We start from the raw sequence: 20,306 nt of genomic DNA, 5'->3' as shown, positions 1-20,306 counted from the left end.
TTTTTGCCCCCTCTATGGTGTAACATACATAAAACTCTACTATAGTAAGAGTGTTCCTTTATAAACTAAGCTGCCATTACGACGCAAACTACGCCACAGCTAAGAATTTATGTTATAAACTATGATCTATTCGTAACATAGCGTGAGATTTATTTTCTATGTAGTTACGTATCTAAATTATAGAAAAAATCTACATCTTTTCGTTATTTTTTCAAATCAATTTATATTAAAATTAAATTCGAAACGACTAATTTATCTTAAATATGGTAAAAGTGTCGTTGAAGTGTATCTACATATTAATCTGTTATAAAAGAGACATTTTTAACGTAACCTCTGTGGATTTCATGTAACTTTTTTGCCATTAAAAATTGATAATTTGGGGGGTCTTCTCGTCTCCTTCTTTCTTAGAAATGTCTTATTTATATTCCACGTTCAACGTTTACCATAAAGAGAATAAAAACCACCCGCTTCCATAAGAAATTATTATAATACTGACGTTAAAAAATGATAAACGGACAGTTTAAGTAACTTCTTTAGCAAAATTTAATACAAGCAAATCGTTAAAATCTCATGCAATCTTTGATAAATATAACATTTGAATTGTATCGAATTCTTCTCTTGACCATTATCGATAAGAATTTATTTATTTATTTTTTAATATTAGGCGTATTTGAATGTATATAAAATGCATTACTTACTGACTATAATAAAAATTTAGTTCAAGACATTTTTTTCTATATGTAAATAATAATAATAATAATAATAATATATTCAATAATACACAGCCACTAACATACTAAATTACGCTATAACATGGTATGTTAGGTATGTTAAACATTATACAATAGAGTTTAAGTTATAAATTATGACTATAGACGAAATCTATGATTTTTAATATTTTAAACACTTAAACCGCATTTTTCAATGTATAAAATTTAATAAATACGAGCAGAATTAAACGTTCATTACGGAAAATACATTGTCGAACATAGTATAGAACAAAGCAGTGTTTGAAAGACTAGATAAAATGGATTTGAATAAGCCCTCTTCTGTTAAAACTATATTTGACGAAATGTAAATTCAAATTATTTATTTGAAAAATTTCCATTTGAAAATAAAATAAAAATTTATATTTCGACATAAATCTATCCCTCCTCCCCCCAAAAAACAGAAAAGAATCTCATAAAAATCTGAAAAATGTCGTCGGAATTTATTCAAAATTTACTTTATGACAAACTCGATTCAAAATCCTTCGAATATCTTTTGTTATCAATGATTCATCTTTCGTAATTTTCAATGATTTTTTTTCCTCTCAATTTCCATGATATTTTCTCGTAATTGTCCATTATTTCTCCATCGAGTTGCATGTTTTTCCATTATTTTAAACCATTTTTTTTTCGTGCTCTCAAGATATTCCATTAATTTAAACGATGTTTTCTATGCTACTTTAAAATTTTCCATTGTTTTAAAATAATTTTTTCGTGCTTTTCCATGATTTTCCATTATTTCTTCCACGAGTTTTCCACGTTTTTTTTTTTTCTAATTTCTTTCCATTTCAATAAACAAATAAAGAATTTAATAACACTTCTACCTTTCAATTTTAGATAGAGAAAATCTAACAATAAAATTAAAAAATTACATCATACAGTATATATATATATATATTATATTAAATAAAAGAAAATTACTCCTTTCTTATCGATCGATATAGCATTTTTTTTTTATTTTTCTACTTTATTTTTCTCTATTTTTAACCAAAAACTAGAAAAGTGTGTATTTCCCATCGAGATTGCTTTGTGCGCTTTCTTTTCAATATCAGTAGACAGGTAATATCGATACTTGGTCCAACACACGATAGAAAACTCCAAGAAAAAAAAAAAAAAATATATATATATATATATAAGATTTTTATATAAAATTAATAAATACGCCTATCGATTTTTGTAGTAGTGGGTGATTTTCTAAAAATAGAATACATATATCAACGAAATATAAATACATGAAGATCAATAAAGCTTTGCTGCTGATAATGACATCGATCAGGATTCAGAAACACGCATTAAGAAGTCATATAACCTCTTACTTTCCCGGCTGTTATATATATAACAGAGGGAAAATATGGCCGTCGGTCAGAAAATGACCCCCCCTCCCGAAAACTTTTACACTTAAATCTGGGGACGTTGAAACGTCGACAAATGCAAAAAAAAAGTGAGGGAATTTTTCTGTTAGTGGGTGTGCAGTTGTGTGCTTAATGTAGTGTGTATAGTGTAGTGTGTAGTTTAGTGTATAGTGTAGTGTGTAGTTTAGTGTATTGTGTAGTTTAGTGTATAGTGTAGTGTGTAGTTTAGTGTATAGTGTAGCATATATGTGTGTGGGGAGTATGTTTTTATTCGCCCATTTTAAAGCTTAATAACTTCCTTTTCTCCAAATTTCTGGAATTTTGCAGAGAGGTTTGTGCATTAAGGGTATTGTTACTATTAAATTTCGATGGTTGAATGTTAAGGAGGTGGGGAGATAGAGGGGGAGTTCGTGTCATATTCGAGTGGGGTCGGACTTAATGACAATTTTATTCTTTATTAGCATTTACAATGTTTTATAAAACTCATCTCTACCCTGAAAATTAAGCTTTTTTGCCATTTTTATAATAATTAATAATATAGAAAGCTTATTTTACTTTAAAGTAAAATCTCGTTAACAGATGGCGCCATACACAATTTTAACTTTTTTTGCCGGGAAAGTTACTCAATTCCTCCTGGAATTATATATATATATATAAAGTTTTCTACGCCAGTTTGATTATAGGAATCGATTTCTCTTCTACTGTTTAATATGTAAAAAAAAAGAGCGGTAACCTTTAAAGAATAATTTAAATATTTTTAAAATAAATTAAGTAATTCTTTTTTTTAAATTAAAAATTATTTATATTTCAGGTTATTTTTAGGATATTTTTGAATGTGTAAAAGTTGGCTTCGTCGCAGCAGTGGCAGCAGAGTAATGAATAGGAGTGTACTAGTTGCAACTATTTTTGATGTATTTATTTTCTTGGATTTAATCTAAGTTATTGCATGAAATTATTGCTAATTACTTTACAATGGAAAAAGTATGACAATCTGTCGAAAAATGACCCCCAAAATGGACTAGAGGTCTCTTGAAACGTCGATAAATGAAAAAAAATATATATATATAAGGTTTTCTCCGTATGTGTGGGTATTAGTGTGTGTGTGTGTGGAAGGTGCACGACCTTGTTCATCCACTTTGAAGCTTAATAACTTCTGTACCTTTTGTCAGAAAGTTTTGAAATTTTGCAGAGATATTTGGAAATTAAGAGAAAATGTTTATAGAAATTTTCAAAAAAATCGGACCATTGGTTCAAAAGATAAGGCAATACCTTGCGTGTAGTGTGTATGTGTAATGTCCCCCTTAATACTTCCTCAACAAATCTGAAAGACTTAAAAGTAATGGTAGCAAATTAATAGGGATGAAAACGAATAAAGAATGGAGGGGAAAGTCCAGCAACAACGTTGCCAGCTTTTATGTATTGTGTTCTATCGTGTTGCATGACGTGCAGATTAATCTAACACGCGTTATAATAATAATAATAATATAAAAAATGAAGTATAATTCTATTCTTAAACGAAAACATGACGTTTTCTAGTTACTTTCGTGTTTTAACTCCAAAACAATATTAATATTTCTGCACTGTAACGAAAATAAAGCAGTATGAGCATAAAATTGTTTTAAAAATATATAATTGTTTAATTGATTTTAAAGTAAAAATCATCAAATTTTGCTTAATTATGCTTAAATTTGCCGGCCCAAAAACGGTCGTACCAAATTAACCGCCTTTTGTCCACCCTATAAATCAAATCTCCATCACTCGAAATAGTTTGAAGTTATCAGAAAGAAAGATATGCCCAAATTCCTTACCCTCGAATTGCAATTAATTAAATATCAAAAATACCTAATCAGTTATTAATATTAAATATTAAAATTTTCTGTCTCGAATTAGCAAAACGTGACTGAATTTTATATTTCCTTACTTTAAAAACTCTTTTCCTACATCTTATTTTAGTATTGAAAGGGAGGAAAGTTGTATCCACGATAAAATATTCTCTGGTTTCTATAGACAGAATTTCGTTTCAATCCTTTCTATTGACGGATATTTACGTTTAACTTCACTACATATATATAGAAGTATAGAGGGGGGGTCCTTTCTCCAACATACAAAATATTTCTTAGCATCTTTTGCTATTCGGAAGATGCTGCGTGATGGGAAGAAGAGTAGGAGCAAACCATCGAGCTCTAGCAACAGGCAAGATCCACAACAATTCTTTGCATTAAAACAGAAAGAAAAGTCCCGAAAGTAAAAGATTTATATGTTAAAAAATTTCTTCTTACAACTAAATCTCGGTAACAAGTGACACATTTTCAATTTCTCGTGTATTTTTATTCTCGAAAGAACAATACTTTCCTTCTTCTTCTGTTTTGAACTTTATCGTTGTTTCTCGAAATTGCATAATGCATATCGCACGAAATCGAATAATGCATCGTGGTGTCAGTTAGATAAAGTTTTCAAGTGTATTAGAAAATTAGAAATATCAATCCCGGTTTTGCCTGAAGCTTGAATGGAACGTGATCTTTCTTCCCCCCTCCTCTTCTTCGAGTGGTGAACACAAATCTAATGATATCATTCCTTTCCGTCTTCCGGTTTATTTTTAATATCTAATGAAGAATTTTTAATCAAAATGTAAGAGAATTTAATTTAATTACATAATATTATTTATCTGTGTAATTTGAATCATTACTTTTACTGTAATAAATTAAGTAAAAGTTTCAATTTAAATGCAATTTCACGCATGAAATGAGATACTTCTGCCATTTTCTCTACTTCGAATTTGTTTCTTCTTTTCGATTCTCGAGGAAAAAATGCGTATGATCCTTCTCAGGATATCGTAAACAGCGTAAAAATATGTTATAATTCGAATAAAAAGTATTATTTTTATATTAAATTTAATAGAAATTATTTATTGTTACATTTAATAAGACATTCCTCGTCCTAAAAGACGAGAAAACATTATTTTTTTGCATGTTTAACCGCAAAATAAATAAATTTACGCGTGATTAAATTTCAGAAATTTTATTATACAATATTTACACGAGAATAAATCTTAATACCTATATTTCGTCCAATTTAAGTAATTGAATGCGCAAAATATTCGTTTAAAATGAAATTAAACTATAATCCAGGCAGACAGACGGACGAAAAAGTATTTTAAGCTTCTTCGCTATCAACCATAGCCGGAAAGAAAAAACAAAAAAAAAAATGTCAGCAAAGAGTTGAGTAACTTTCCCGGCAACAAACTTAAAATTGCGTGTGGCGCCATCTGTTACGAGATTTTATTTTTAAAGTTTTTATATTATTAATTATTATAAAATAGTAAAATGCTTCATTTTGAGGCCATAAATGAGTTTTATAATAATAATAAATTGATAATAACGAGTAAAATTTAAGTTCGACTGTATACGAGATATGACACATGACCCCCTCCTCTATCTCCTCACCCCGTCGACTTCTAATCACCAAAATTTAGTAGCATTAATACTTCTCATACCCGAACCTCCCTACAAAATTTCAAAAATTTTGGTTAAAAGGTACAGGAGTTATTAAGCTTCAAAGTGGATAAATATAATCATGACCATTCCCCTCACACACGCAAAGATTCATACATATAGAGTAAACACCCCGGAATTTTTTGGATTTCTCGACGTTTCAAGGCCCCCCGAATCTACAAAAAATGTAAACATTTGGGGGTTTATTTTTTGACCAGCCGCCATACTTTCCCTCTGTCGTTAGACAATAAAATACAGTATAAAAATGTGTAGATTAATGTAGAAAATTAGCAAATATGTATATTAATTTCTAAGTTGACAGATCCCGCTTCATTATAATTAAATTTCCAAAATTAACCAAATTATCTGAAATTTTTACGTAATTAACTGAAAATCCACATTTCCATTTCCCTTTCTACACTATATATTTAGCTTTAGCTTCATTATTTCCTGTCCAGGACCATTTTAAGCACTGTTAGGGCCATCTGTTCATCTCCATTACAGATATTATACAGATGTAGAGCAAAATTGTTAGTAACAAGAATAGATATACAGTAAAACCTGTCTAAAACGGAACCTGAATAAACCGGAAACCTGCTTAAACAATAATAATTTTTCGAAACGGAGCGATTTCCTATGTTAAAAAAAAAAAACCTGTTCAAAACGGAAACTTTGTAAGAAATATTCGATACCGTGTGATTCTGGTTTACACAGGTTTTACTGTATCCAATTCTAATTAATAAATTAGTTTTATTTTCTCATTTATACATAAAGTTTGTATTAGTTTTATTCTATTGTAACAAGACTGGAAAACAACACCCTAATTTACTTCTTAGTGTGATCGAGAGTGATTGAGTGAGCAAGAACAGAGAAGGAATTATCCATCTTGTCCGTTTTTTACAGTTTAAAACAATTAAACATCTAAACAATCTTATATAAAAAAAATTTATATATAAATCACTTGTCAGAGGGTCACGTTTTATAGTAGTTTTTGATTTATCTTAAGTCTTCAGATCTTAAAAAAACCAAGTTATTGGTGGATTATCCTGTGATGTATTCGTTATAACAAAGAACGAAGGTTTATCCTTGAAAGTTATCTTAAAGAATTTAAAAAAAAAAAATACATCTGTGTAATATATAAGCTCCATAGATACAAATTAAAATTAATTTTATTCGTTTAACTCCTTAATTTTTGACTCCTTTACACTTTAGAAAGCCTTCTAAAGTGACTCCTTAAGTCGTCGATTCTTTAATTCTCGGCTTCTCCAGACTTCAGGAAACGTCTTAAATTATTAAAAATATTTAATTTCGACTCCTTAAAAACGCCATTAACTCCTTAATGTTGACTCCTTGAGACTTTACAAAGCATTTTAAATAATCATGAACGTGTTTAATTTAGTATGGAAAGAAAAAATTAATATTAAAAAAAAAGCGATTTATTATGAAAAAATTAATTACTTTAATAATAATAAAAGTTATAAAAATTCACATTTAATCGTTTAATTTCAAGAACACAATTAACTTTATGGAAATGATAATTATTTTCTTGCTTATTAATTCTTAATTAACATCTTCGCTTTCGTTTTTATTAAAAAAATTTAAATGCTTTCAAGCGCAGTGACAATTAAAAAATAATTTAAAAAAAAAGAAAAGAAAAACAAAGAAGAATATTTTAATTTTTACTGAAAAACAAATTAAATTTAAAAGAAAAATATTACTTAAAGACAATTAATTAATCTAGTTAATAATCTGAATGAACACAAAATAATTTTAATATTCAGTAATAATTATTCAAAATTAATTGTTTTCTAATTAAAATTTTGGAGAGTTCTTTATTCTTTTTTTGGCTCCTCGGGTGTGCAAAACATCTTAAATAGCCGAAAAGCTTAATGTTTTACTCCCTAAACTATATAATATTTGATTTTTTGAGACTAGAAGACATTTTAAGTGGTCGAAATATCTAATTTCTGACAACTTAGAAGAGAGTCCTTTGACCCCTGATGACTACAGAAAACGTGTTAAATGGTGAAAGGATTTAATTTTTGACTCCTTAAGGAGTCCTTTGACTAATTTTTAACACCCAAAAATTTCAGAATGCATTTTAAATGGTAAAAAAAAATATAAGAACAATCTGCTTTTGCTATTCAAACTGCACATTGACACTGGGTTTTACTCTTAATAAATATACAGGATAAAAATCGAATTAAATTAATTCCCGTTTGGTAAATTAAAAAGAAACTAAAAAATAATGTAATATAATATAAAACGACGTTTTAAATTGTATACTAACTTAAGAAAAATCTTGAAAGAATCTTCGACTGTTTTCAGAATTAATTTAAAGCGAAGTAGACGAAATGCGAACGTAAAGAGAGAGAGAGAGAGAGAGAGATTATGGATTATAAATAAGAATTTTAATAATTCGTAATATAGTGGATAGACAAACTCCGAGTATTTTTCGAAAAAAAAAAAATGTTAAAAAATTCATTACTTATTGACGTATAATCTCGTGAACTAGTAGAAAGCGTGACTGCTGCAATGCTGACATTGTTGATCAATATTCGGGGGTTAGAATTTTCTCGTGTTTACTACTTTAAAAAAATAATTTACTTGGCTTAAAAACTGCAAAATTTAAAAAATAAAATTCACAATTTAATTTTTATTTATTTCTCTAAAGATATGAAGAAGCGAATGAACAATTAGAGCTGAGAGGGGAGGAAGAGAGAGAGACCTTGAGTTGAAAGATGTCAAGGTTAGAAATTTTTATCTCTAGTCGGAAATGAAGATAACTAATGCATAAAACACCAATGAATATACTCTATTACGTTAGTCATATTGGAGATTTATGTGGACCCTGTGTTATGTTTAGCTGTAATTTTTGCTTTACTTTTTTATTGCACGCTATTGTTATTAATGTTTCCAATATGTTAAAGGTTAGAAGTTGAATTCTGTTATCTACACAGGTTTTGTTAATAAAATGAAATATAATTAATGTATATATATATGTGTGTGTGTGTGTTAGGCCCTATCTCGAGACTAGTGAGGTGATTTGATGCGGCTCTCACACTTATAGAGGCCTCAAAACATTTGTCACATTCTGTGTTACATTTATAGAAGCCTCGAAACATTGTTACTATCCAGGTTAATCGATGAGGCCTCCTAAATGTGAAGGCTTTATCAATTAACCTGTATTAAATAAATTATCGTATGGCTAATATAAAAGACCTGTAGGTTCAAGGCCTCACATTTATGAGGACTTCAAAATATTTGTTCTGTTGCTCGTCTTGTGTATTAAGGAGACAAATCTTTATTTTTTTTTTTTTTAAAGTTTACTATTTTTTAAAATGTGATTATTTTATTTTATTTTTTAATAAATGACTCGTTTGAGAGGCCCTGTACGTATGTACACGGCTTTAATGCTTATCCATTTATTCTATGGGGAAGAAAAGAGTATTATGGAAGAACTGTGTGAGTTATCGATTGTCAAAGTCGTTGCATTCCTGTGGAATGCAATAATGAGATATTTTCTTTAGTTGGAAGGGAAATAAGTTTTATAATCAACAGAGAAAACTCTATAATAATCGATTAGAATATTAAAACTTTTTAAAATTTCATTCGGATATAATCATGGTTTGATTTGGATTTCGAGATTTAGATTCAATTCTATTATTTGTTTAATTAGTAGCCTTGCGTCAACACATAAATCTATACTGTATAATAATAACCATGTGTCATATACACCTCATTTAATGTAAATTTTCGAATGATAGATGCTTATGTAAAGAAATTTTCTAGTAGATTATCAGATTATTCATTAGATATGTCTATAACATTGAGGAAAATTCGGTAATAATTTAAAATACTCGATTTGTTAAGATTATCTTAAATATATGTATGTGTACGGGATTTCTCAATACAATGTATACACACTTTAATTGTTAATAAGTTCTAGCTTTATATTATTTAAACTAGAAAATTATTAAATTAAAATTAATAAAATAAAGATAGAAGTTATTACCAATCAAAATGTATGTACATTTTTTGGGACACTGTATACACAGTTTAGCCCAATTTCTATCGTAAAAACTAAATTACTGACTTATTCGAATACTTTATTACTCAAAAACTTGCAAAATTGATGAATTTCTTGCAAAAATACAAGTTATGGGCCTCTCTCTCTCTTGCTCTTCCTTCTTCTCTCTACCTCTCTCCTTCCCCTTCTCTCTCCCTGCCTCTTTCGCTCTTGCTTTCCTTCTTTTGTTCCTCTTCCTCAACTATAAGTTCATTTAAATATCTATATAGTCTACCAAGTATTTATAACTTAGTTACATACGTTTATATACATATATCTACTACATAATACAGAAATATGTACAGCACATTATATTACTTACATTCCAAGATTCAATTACTCACAATTTCAAGCAAAGAAATCGAGATTTGTTCAGCAAATAGTATTTGGCTTGGTGTAGGAACCACAACTTTCTATAATGTACTGAATAGATTAATCACTAAACTACTAACTCATACTTATTCAGTTAAGTAGCACATATAATAAAATTAAAATAAAATAAAAATATAATGAATGTATACCACTAGCTATCTGTAGAATATGTTCGAGAAAGGTCACGGGTACGATTTTAGCTTCTCCTGTCTGATTTCGATAATTTATATTTCAGTTATTACTTGTCTGTTAATCTTCAGTTCCATTTAACTTGTCATTTTCGTAATTTATTTGATAATTTATATTAATTAATATCCGAATTTAACCACACAATACACGAAATGTTATTTAAAATATACATATAAGTTTATCTTTAAACAAAATCTTTTATACAGTAAAACTTGTCTAAAACGGAACCTGTCTAAAACGGAGGCTTGCCCAAACCGTTAAAAATTCTTCGGTACTTTGCGATTCCGGTTTACACAGCTTTTACTGTATTATAAATATAAATAAATTAAAGGACAGTTACTAATGAAAATAATTCTTAGTTTAAGAATGCTTTAAATCTAATTCAGCCAAAATAAGTTTCATAAATAGTGATTTTATGTAAAATTAAGTAAACATTTTAAAGTAATGGATTTATACAGATTTAAGTATGCATTACGAATTATTTTAAATAATTTTAAATGAGTTTAACCTCGTATACAGGAAAATTTCAAAATACTGAAGATAAATCTTATGTCCCCTAAAGCAGTGGCGAGCAAACTATTTATATTTGTGACCCCTATCTTAAGAATTCTACGCCACTCCTAAAACTTTTTAACTGATAATAAAATGGCAATCCGTAATTATGTATACTATAAGTAAATTGCATTAATAACTATCGATAAAAAACATCAAAAACTTCAAACATAGGTATACACTAGATATACAAAACTTCAAGGGTCAATAATGATTAAAAATGCTTGGCAAATGTAGGAACAGTTGAACCATAAACTGAATATGCGATCATCGCCGAAACGCCCTCAAAGTTAGACCAATCGGCGATTTTTCGCTAAATCTGGCAGCTCTGAGCACTAAACACAACACGAGCTGCTGTTTTTGCGCCCACATTCCGATTAAGTAGGCATTACGCACTTACTATTAGTAGCTCACGTGTGGAATTTTAGATTTCGTAATTCATTTCCTAGAAAATTATTGAATTTTTTAAAACAGAATTGATTCCAGAAGTATGAAGTTGATGCCAACTCCACATAAAAAAAAATTTTTTTAAAATAAATTAAAATTATTCAGAGCTGTAGAGTTTTCGGTATTACTACTCGAGTCTCGTATATTCTCTCATTACAATATTTACAAAATTGATTTTAATAAAGTTTTAATACTTGAAATATTACATTTCAATAACAGTCACACGCCCCTCTTTATAGTTTAATGTGTCTCTAAGCAGTTGCCAGTTCAAAATTTGATTTTTCTTCCTTCAACGGTAATCATTTTAAGTAAATTTAAACTTAATCTTTGCTTTTGCAACCATATATTAATACAAAAGCCATTTTTTAAAAAAAATATGGAGTACCAAAAGTTCAAAAAATCTATTGTTAGGATTTTTTAGGTGTGCTTCTCATAATTGGGAAAGTATTGACTGGGTAGCGATGCTACATACAAGTATCATTACCATGAAAAGCATGAAACATAAGTAAATATATTAATTTTGAGAGGAGGTAAATTAATGGCGCCTTATACAATAGGCAAGAAAGACATCTGCTAAGGTCTTTTCAGTTTTTAGGGACCACAGATAAATTTCAGTTAATTTTCTGCTCCTATCTTATGCTGCTGGTAATGGTAGAGATATTTGCAGCTCAGGAAACGATTAGAGATATTTTATTTCTTATTATTTATCATTTTTTTACAATAAATAAAGTTGTTGCATCAAGTAATGCGTTGGTTCATGGTTTACCTAGAAGGAGAAATAAAGAAAGATGGTGATTTATTGTTTATGTTTATTTTTTATCTATTGTTGTTATAACCGAGATAAACAAAGCTTGATACTAATGTGAGTATTTCAAATTAAAACTAACCTTAGTAAAAATTAAACGCAATTAAGCGTATGTTTATGTGATGGAATTGATCCCAAAATTAATTTTGTCTGAACGCTCGAGATCCATAATACGCCACTATGATAAGAAAAGAAAATAATATTAAAAACATTGGTGGTCCTCTGCGATATAAATAAGATGTAAATGATTAAAATTTCTATCAATGAAACTGATTGGTGAAATGAAATCAAGATAATAATATCTTCAAGAATACAATTAAAGATTTTTTTTTTTACTTTATATCTTAATTAAATCGCATAGAACAGTCTACATTCGTAACATTTTAATTAATTTATTTATAATTTTGCACATGCCTTTTATCCTGTTTCAATTTTTCTCAAATTAATTTAATAAATTAGTCATAAATTAACTATTATATAACAGAGGGAAATTATGGCGATCGATCAAAAAATTATCCCCTTCCAAGATATTTTACATTGTTTTTAATTCAGGGGACCTTGAAACGTCAGAAATGCAATAAAGTTAGGGGGTTTTCTCTGTATGTATGGATGTTAGTGTGTGTATGTGGGTGGAGCACGATTTTTTTTTTTTGCCCAGTTTGAAGCTTAATAACTCCTGTGTTTTTCATCGAAAATTTCTGAAATTTTGCAAAGAGATTTGTGTGTTAGAGTGAAATATTCCTAGAAATTTTCAGGAAAATCACACCATTGGTTCGGGAGATATGGCCCCATCACCTTAATACCTCTTCGACTAATCTGAAGATTTAAAGATAATTGTAGCAATTATTAGGGATGAAAACAAATAAAGAAGGCCGGGAAAGTCCGTCATATTTTTTTTCTTTTGTAAATTAGTTTGAACCAACAAAATAATTATAAAAAAAACTAAATAATTTCCGTCTATCTAAAACCATTCACACCTGACCAAGTAAATACACTCCTTTAGTTTCACTGTTAGATAAACTTTACACTAAATATTGATATATTTATATAATTGGGTCAAATTTAAGCTGACGTTAATTACTAGGCAGATTTTCAAATTGTTACTGAATGGGCAATCCAATTAGCAATGTGTTTCACATAAAGCAATATTAGTCATTACCGTGTTTACTGCCTACGTTCCATTCATTTATTACCGATAAAGCAAATAATGATCATTAATAATTATTATTCAAAATCTAGTTTATATAACTGTAATAAGTTTAACGGATAATTATTATTTATTTTATGTATTGCAATTTTTATTCGACTGTATAAAAAAAAAAAAAAAAATGCTTGCAAGGATCTCATTCCTCCTGTAATCCCCATTGGAGTAAACACTTTTATAAAAATAACAGTGTATTTTTTCCTATATATGATTTATATGAAATTACATAATATATTTATGTATATGTGAATAAAAGTTATCTATGTTTTTATATAAATCTTTAGAGTGCATTTTCAGGAGGAAACGAGAATCGTCTACATTTCTCTATTGATAATCTACGATAAAATGCATTTTATTACATATTAGAGCGTAATAAAATGAGATTGAATTGATGCAAAAACAGATTTTCTATTGTTAAAATCACTGTGTACAGCTTAGACAATTTAAATTTTCATTATTTAGAATGTTTTTGGGTCATTTCTCCTATATTCTTACAGTCTATTCAATTTCCGCACATACATAAAACACACAGACACACAAGCATTGTACAAAGATTACAAATATTTGACGTACAAACTGTAGAACACACGTAACAATAGAAAAACTCTATCGACTCGATGGTATTGTTAAGATATTTGTGTTTATTATAGTATGGAGTTCAATCTCATATTAAATCTGGGCATTTTTAATAAGAATTTACTTCTACACATGCCGTTAATTGTGGTATTTCCAAGTATTTTCTCTAACTCTATTATGGGACAATGGCAAAAATCTTCACCTCAAGTTTGAGGTGAAGATTTCTGTCATTGTTTCATAAGAGAGTTAGAAAGAATATTATTGGATACACAACATGGTACGAAGTTTCCTAACCCAGTTCCAAGTACAGATGTTTTTAATGGCATTTTATTACAATATCTACCATTAATTATTGGATTGTTGAAGTGTTAAAGTGCTTCATTTTTACTTCACTTCTGAAGCTTAACAAGGCCAAGAGAATAGGATGGAAGCTATGCAATTTCCTCCATTAGTGAGAGTTAGAAAGGAATAACACTACTAGTGGCACGTTATCCTATGGACATAAAAGGGTAATTGCCTGGGGTCCCCCACCAACAGGAGGCCCCAAATCAATCTTTAATAAACTAATCATTACTGTATTAAGAATACGAAATTTGAATTTGGCACCATATCTGGATACCCTAGATTCTCCCCGAAGAAAAATGTCTGAAGTCAACACTACGTGGGGCCTCTTAATTTAAATTTGCCTCGGGCCCACGAAGCTATAACGTGCCACTCAAACACTACTAAACACAATATATTACAAACATTTTTAAACATTTAGCATTTTTTAATGCAAACTAAAGGAGGAAACTACCATATAATTCAATATCAGATTACTCAACAATTAACATGTATTTTTTTTACATTTTAATACATATAACTTAATTAAACTAATTAAAACACTCAAGAACATGTATATTTAAGTATACAGTTTCACATCCACAAAGTTTACAACACATGAGAAATTTTTTTGGCCCCCTTTTCGGAGGAAGTACACAACACTTAATGGTGGTACCAAGTATTACAATTACTTTATACACATGTATACATTTATAACACATACACATACAAAAAAGAAAAAAAAAAAGATATTTTCTCCTCATAAATCAAAAATTTTCCTTTTAGTTTTATTTTCCTGTTTTGTCTTTTAATCATTAAAACCTTGAAATAAAATTACCTTTTGTCATGTAAATCGCATTCATACCAACATAAAACACATAAATATTGTATTTTAACAATTATATTTTCCACATTCGAACACGATTAAAATTATAAACGGTATTTTAAAAAATTAAGCACATTAAACCTTAATTTATGATATTTAAATTTATTTTAAACGTAGTTACGTCGTTTACTTGTTTTCTTACGTCACACCTGATAATAATTACGTTGGGTAGACGTGTGTTAATCATTTGTTACTCTTGCATAAAATCATATAAACACCGTGACACATAAATGGGAAAGTAACTTGGACCACCAAAACATATAACACAAAAATTTTTTTTTTTTTTTTGGGACAGTCTTTATTGTACTGTCTTGTATATACTTTTATCACAACACAAACACACAATTTTATGGTGTATTAAACACTAATTGAACAACAATAAAAACATTAACAATATGCAATCATATTTAGAAATCACTTCTTTCAGTCTTGAGAAAATATTCAACCTGTTTAGAAGTGTATACAGTAAAACCTGCCCTATAAAAGAGAAACCTGCCTAAACCGTTAGCCTAGCGATTTTCTGTGTTTAAAGAGAAACCTGTTCAAAACGGAAACCGGAAAAAAATATTCGGTTTACACAGGTTATTATCTCTTTAATTTATCAATTAAGTTACATACAAATTTGTGTATGTCAGTGGATTACTTCTATAATTTTTTATTAATAAGTGCATTAAAACGGGAGCTTACATAAAAATCTTTTATATGCCAATTCGTATCCATTTTAATGCCTTAAATAATGCCCACAATTGAAAGTTTTGAGTGTAAATTAATACACTTTTCACCTACTTTTATGAATTAATGAATGGGTAATTTATTCCTGTCTTCATTAACATAACCTGTAATCACTTTATATAAAAATCTAATAGTCTAGAATTAAAAGTGATTCCAAGCGAAGTATTGCATACACAAATATAATCACAGGAGTCGAAAGGTGGCAGATAACATTAACACACACAACACACGTTATGAATGAAGTCACCTTTCAACACACACAAATTAACTTGAGTTAAATCACTTTTAAAAATAACGCTTTAATCACTAACACACACTAACACAGAACATAAAACATTAACATATAATACGAACACATATCCATACTACATTATAAAATATATACAGTAAAACCTGTCCGAAACGGAACCTGCCTAAACGGTAAAAATCTTCAGAACAGAGTAATTTTCTGTATTAAAAACAATATATATTTTACGGTTTACACAGGTTTTACTGTATATATAGGTTACGTAGCATGACATTGAACTTTTTTTTTTTATATCTAATACAAACAATGAACAGTGTTTTATCATTGAAAAATGCTTCTGATTAAGGACGAAATTTATCTATAATTATCAATAACACGTATTTTTTATATTTTTTTTTCCTGTATAACACACGTAAGTCGTGATTCTTGACTAAATCAGTAAGTCAACGTGACTGTGTAACTGTACAGGTTTATTTATAACACGCAAAACATACCGACTGGGCAACTTATCCAAACAAATCACTATTTAGCTTCTACCTGCTTTTTTGGGCTAATTATATACAAAATAATACTAAATTTTTCAGGTGTTTGTTTACAAGGAAGAGGATTTAAAATTTAAAAAAAAAAGTTGGGGGTGGGTCACGCGATTTTCCAAATCATAATCACGTGATATCGATTATCAAATGGCGGCGATCAGTCAGAAGGTCATCTTTCCTACCCTCATTTATCACCCACAGCCCGTTAACGTGTAGGATTTTAAGCCGCTAAACACTTTAAAATCCTATTAGATAATGTTACTTACGTATTTAATTAATTGTAATTATTATTATTTTTAATTGAATTTAAGTCGGGGAAGGTCGTAGTGTGATTCTACTGACGATTTTCGAGACACATACACCAGATAAAGTCTGTCTGACGGTGATGCCAAGTATCTCTTGGTTATGTCAGGTAATTAGATAGTGAATTTTTCTTTTTTTTTATTATTATTATTATCTTACGCAATTATTTTTTAATACATTATTATCATTTGTTGTTGCATAATTTGCGTTTAATAGAAGTTAAACGCGATTAATATTTAGTGTAATAATATTTATCCTTTTATGCTTATTTGCATGTCAATGAGTGATGTTTGTAGTGAAAGGATGGCATTAATTAGATTTAATTGTTGCAGAATGCTGGATTGTTGTGAGTCTCCGGTGTTTGAAATACGGTAAAACTTGTGTAAGCCGGAATGGCTAAGTGTTACGGTTTTAAATTTGTATGTGTGTGTGTGTGTGTGTGTTTTTTTAAGATAGAAAATCGCTTCGTTCCGAAGAATTTGTACCGTTTAGGCAGGTTCGGGTTCCGTTCTGGACAGGTTTTACTGTATATGTATATATTTATTTATTTATAAATTATGCTAAAATTAATTTTTTAATTTAAAAAAGTAAGTGATGATGTCCGTGTGCGCTGTATAAAATGAATACATTAAAACCTGTTTGATACGGAACCTGAATAAAACGGAAACCTGCATAGACGGAAAAATTCTTTAAAACGGAGCGATTTTCGTTATTAAAAAAAAAAAACCGGTCCAAAACGGAAACAGGTAAAAATATTCGGTACCGTCCGGTTTACACAGGTTTTACTGTAGTTTAATGGAGAAATTTTTTAAATGTTTCGCGCTCTATTAAATCAATATTCGGCGAATAAAACGTTCGGAAAATTGTATTAAATCTAGCTTTTTAAATGGAAAATAAGCAAAAAATCTAATCTCGTTACATAAAACAGCATAAAAGTTACATTTTGCTATAAGTCGCGAGTAATATTACACCTTCATATAATTTTTATTTTTAATTTTTTTACGGGTAAAAAGTACGTTTTAAAAATTAAACAATTGATAATTTAAATATATTATAACCTTTCATTTAAATCTACAAATAAGTAAATAACAATATAAAAATAAAAAATAGCCATACATTTTACCAGAAGGGTAAGCAATTTACCTAACCTTTCTCTATTTATAAAATATTTATAAACGTTTTTTTTTATACACGAAATACTTTATTATTTTCTAAATCGATTACGGTAAAACCTGTCCAAAACGGAAACCTGCTTTAAACGGTAAAAATTCTTCGAAACTGAGTACTTTTCTGTGTTTAAGAAAAGAAAAATCTGTTAAACCGGTAAAAATAAAAATAAAAAAAAAATTCTGTACTGGTATATTCGATTCCGGTTTACACAGGTTTTATTGTTTTCTATAAGGCTTTAGTTTACGGCTTACGGTTTACACAGGTTTTACTGAATTTCTGTAAGGCTTTACTGTACAGTTTACGGTTTATACAGGTTTACGTACTAAAAAAATACAAGTAAACACAATTTTTTACTATTCCCCTATCACATTTAAACGTTATCTAATGATACTTTAGCTAACATCTCACTACTCTGTACAAGTATTTTTCTCTAAAATACGTTTAAGATGGCAATTATCTCTTCAGATTTAAGTTCATATTACACATCACTAATGACTTGAATATGTCATGTTCTTAGCAGTGACATGATCGACATTCGATACCCTCATAAAAACTTACGCCCTCTGTGGAGAACACTGAAAATTACTATTATTATTATTATTATTGTTAATTTCTTTTTTATTTACGCCTCCTCAAATATGTCTTCACTTCTTCACTCGCCTATACTTTATATTTACATTAAAACCTGCGTAAACGTGATTGGCAGGTTTCCTTTTTATACGGGTTCCGTTTCGGACAGGTTTTACTGTAGGCCTACTTCACGAACGAACTGTAAAGCCGTGTTTTCTAGTGTACCGTTTCAGTCGAAAATCCTCTATGTATCGGATATATAGCGTGGGTATTTATAAATATTGCCTACAAACTATGATAACACAGTAAAACCTGTGTAAACCGGAATCGCGTGGTACCGGTTTGACAGGTTTCCGTTTGGGGCAGGTTTTACTGCATGTATTTATTTATTTTTTTTTAAATTTTATTTTGAAGGTAACGCATCCAAAATAATGTAATAAACACAACGTGGGTGGGCCATTTAGTAACATATACAAGTTATTTACATATGGGATAATTTCTCAACAAATTTCATTCTGTAAATAAGTTAAGTTTATTTAAAATAGCAACAAAAACTCAGCTAAATTTCTCATTAAAAAGAAATAAAAATAAAAATAGATACACACCTACTCATTTAGTTAATTATTTTATAAACTATAAACTTAATAATATGAATTTACTAACTTTATTATTGTTATTATTATTATAATACACGAATATTATTTGATTTCTTAATAATTATCTGTTATAAAAAAAAAGTATTTACAGTAAAACCAGAGTAAAAGGTAAAAAATTCTTCGGAATGAAAGCGATTTTCTATGTTAAAATAATGGAAACCTGCCTAAACAGGAAAAAGGAGAGCTTTTCTGTTTAAAAAAAAAAAAAAAGACCTGTACAAAACGGTACCGTTCTGTTCCGGTTTACACAGGTTTTACTGTATTTATTTATTTGTAAAGTATCAATGAAAGAAAAATTGTTTTTATTTATAAATATTTTCTTTTCTCATAAAAAGTATTATTAAATTCTCTCATTTTTTCCTTTTTTCTTCCTGGAAATATATTTAAATTGACATTTTTTAGAAATTTAATTTTCATAAAGAGTTTTTATTTCATTACAAATGCTTTTTTTTGTAATTTAAGAAAATAAATAAATAATTTTTCAATATTTAAATGTAAAATTTACTTTCATTTTCTTTGACATATTCGATCGAAATTTAATTTACTATTTTATTTTATAACAGAAAAAACAATAATAATTACAGTAAAACCTGTCTAAAAGGGAAATCTGCCTAAAAAACGGTAAAAAATAAAAAAATTCTTCGGAACGGAGCGGTTTACTACGTTAAAAACCTGTTTAAAACGGAAACTTTTCAAACTTTTACCGTGCGATTCCGGTTTATACAGGTTTAGTATTGATTATGACTTTTAAAATTAATTAAATTAATTAATGTTTGAAAAAATTTATTTTATTTATATTATATATAAATATGTCATATAAACTACTATTTTATTTATAACCATTTATATGTCCGTATAAATAATAAAAATAAGAAAATGTATATTTTACGAGAAGATTTGTATTATTTTTTAAAATAAAAACAAAAAAAAAACTTGACGTGTGAAAGTGAAAAAGGTATATTTTTGGAAGAGAATATAAAAGTGAAAAATATATAGTTCGAGAATAACGTATATAAAAAATGAATAAGGTATTTATATTATTTTAAGATGTAAATATAAGT

At 28.5% G+C, this 20,306-nt stretch overlaps 1 protein-coding gene across 1 annotated transcript in view; it reads right to left on the bottom strand.

The window, feature by feature from the left end:
• Positions 1-20,306, bottom strand: part of LOC136968193 (octopamine receptor beta-2R-like) — a 102,557-nt gene that overhangs the window by 79,960 nt on the left and 2,291 nt on the right. The gene's annotated exons all lie outside the window — the stretch shown is intronic.

The sequence above is a fragment of the Centruroides vittatus genome, unplaced genomic scaffold (genome assembly GCF_030686945.1).
Source record: "Centruroides vittatus isolate TY-2023 unplaced genomic scaffold, ASM3068694v2 contig_1416, whole genome shotgun sequence".
Classification (NCBI taxonomy): Eukaryota; Metazoa; Arthropoda; class Arachnida; order Scorpiones; family Buthidae; genus Centruroides; species Centruroides vittatus.
Note: the sequence above shows the minus strand (reverse complement) of the source record. Positions and strands in the feature narration are given on the sequence as shown.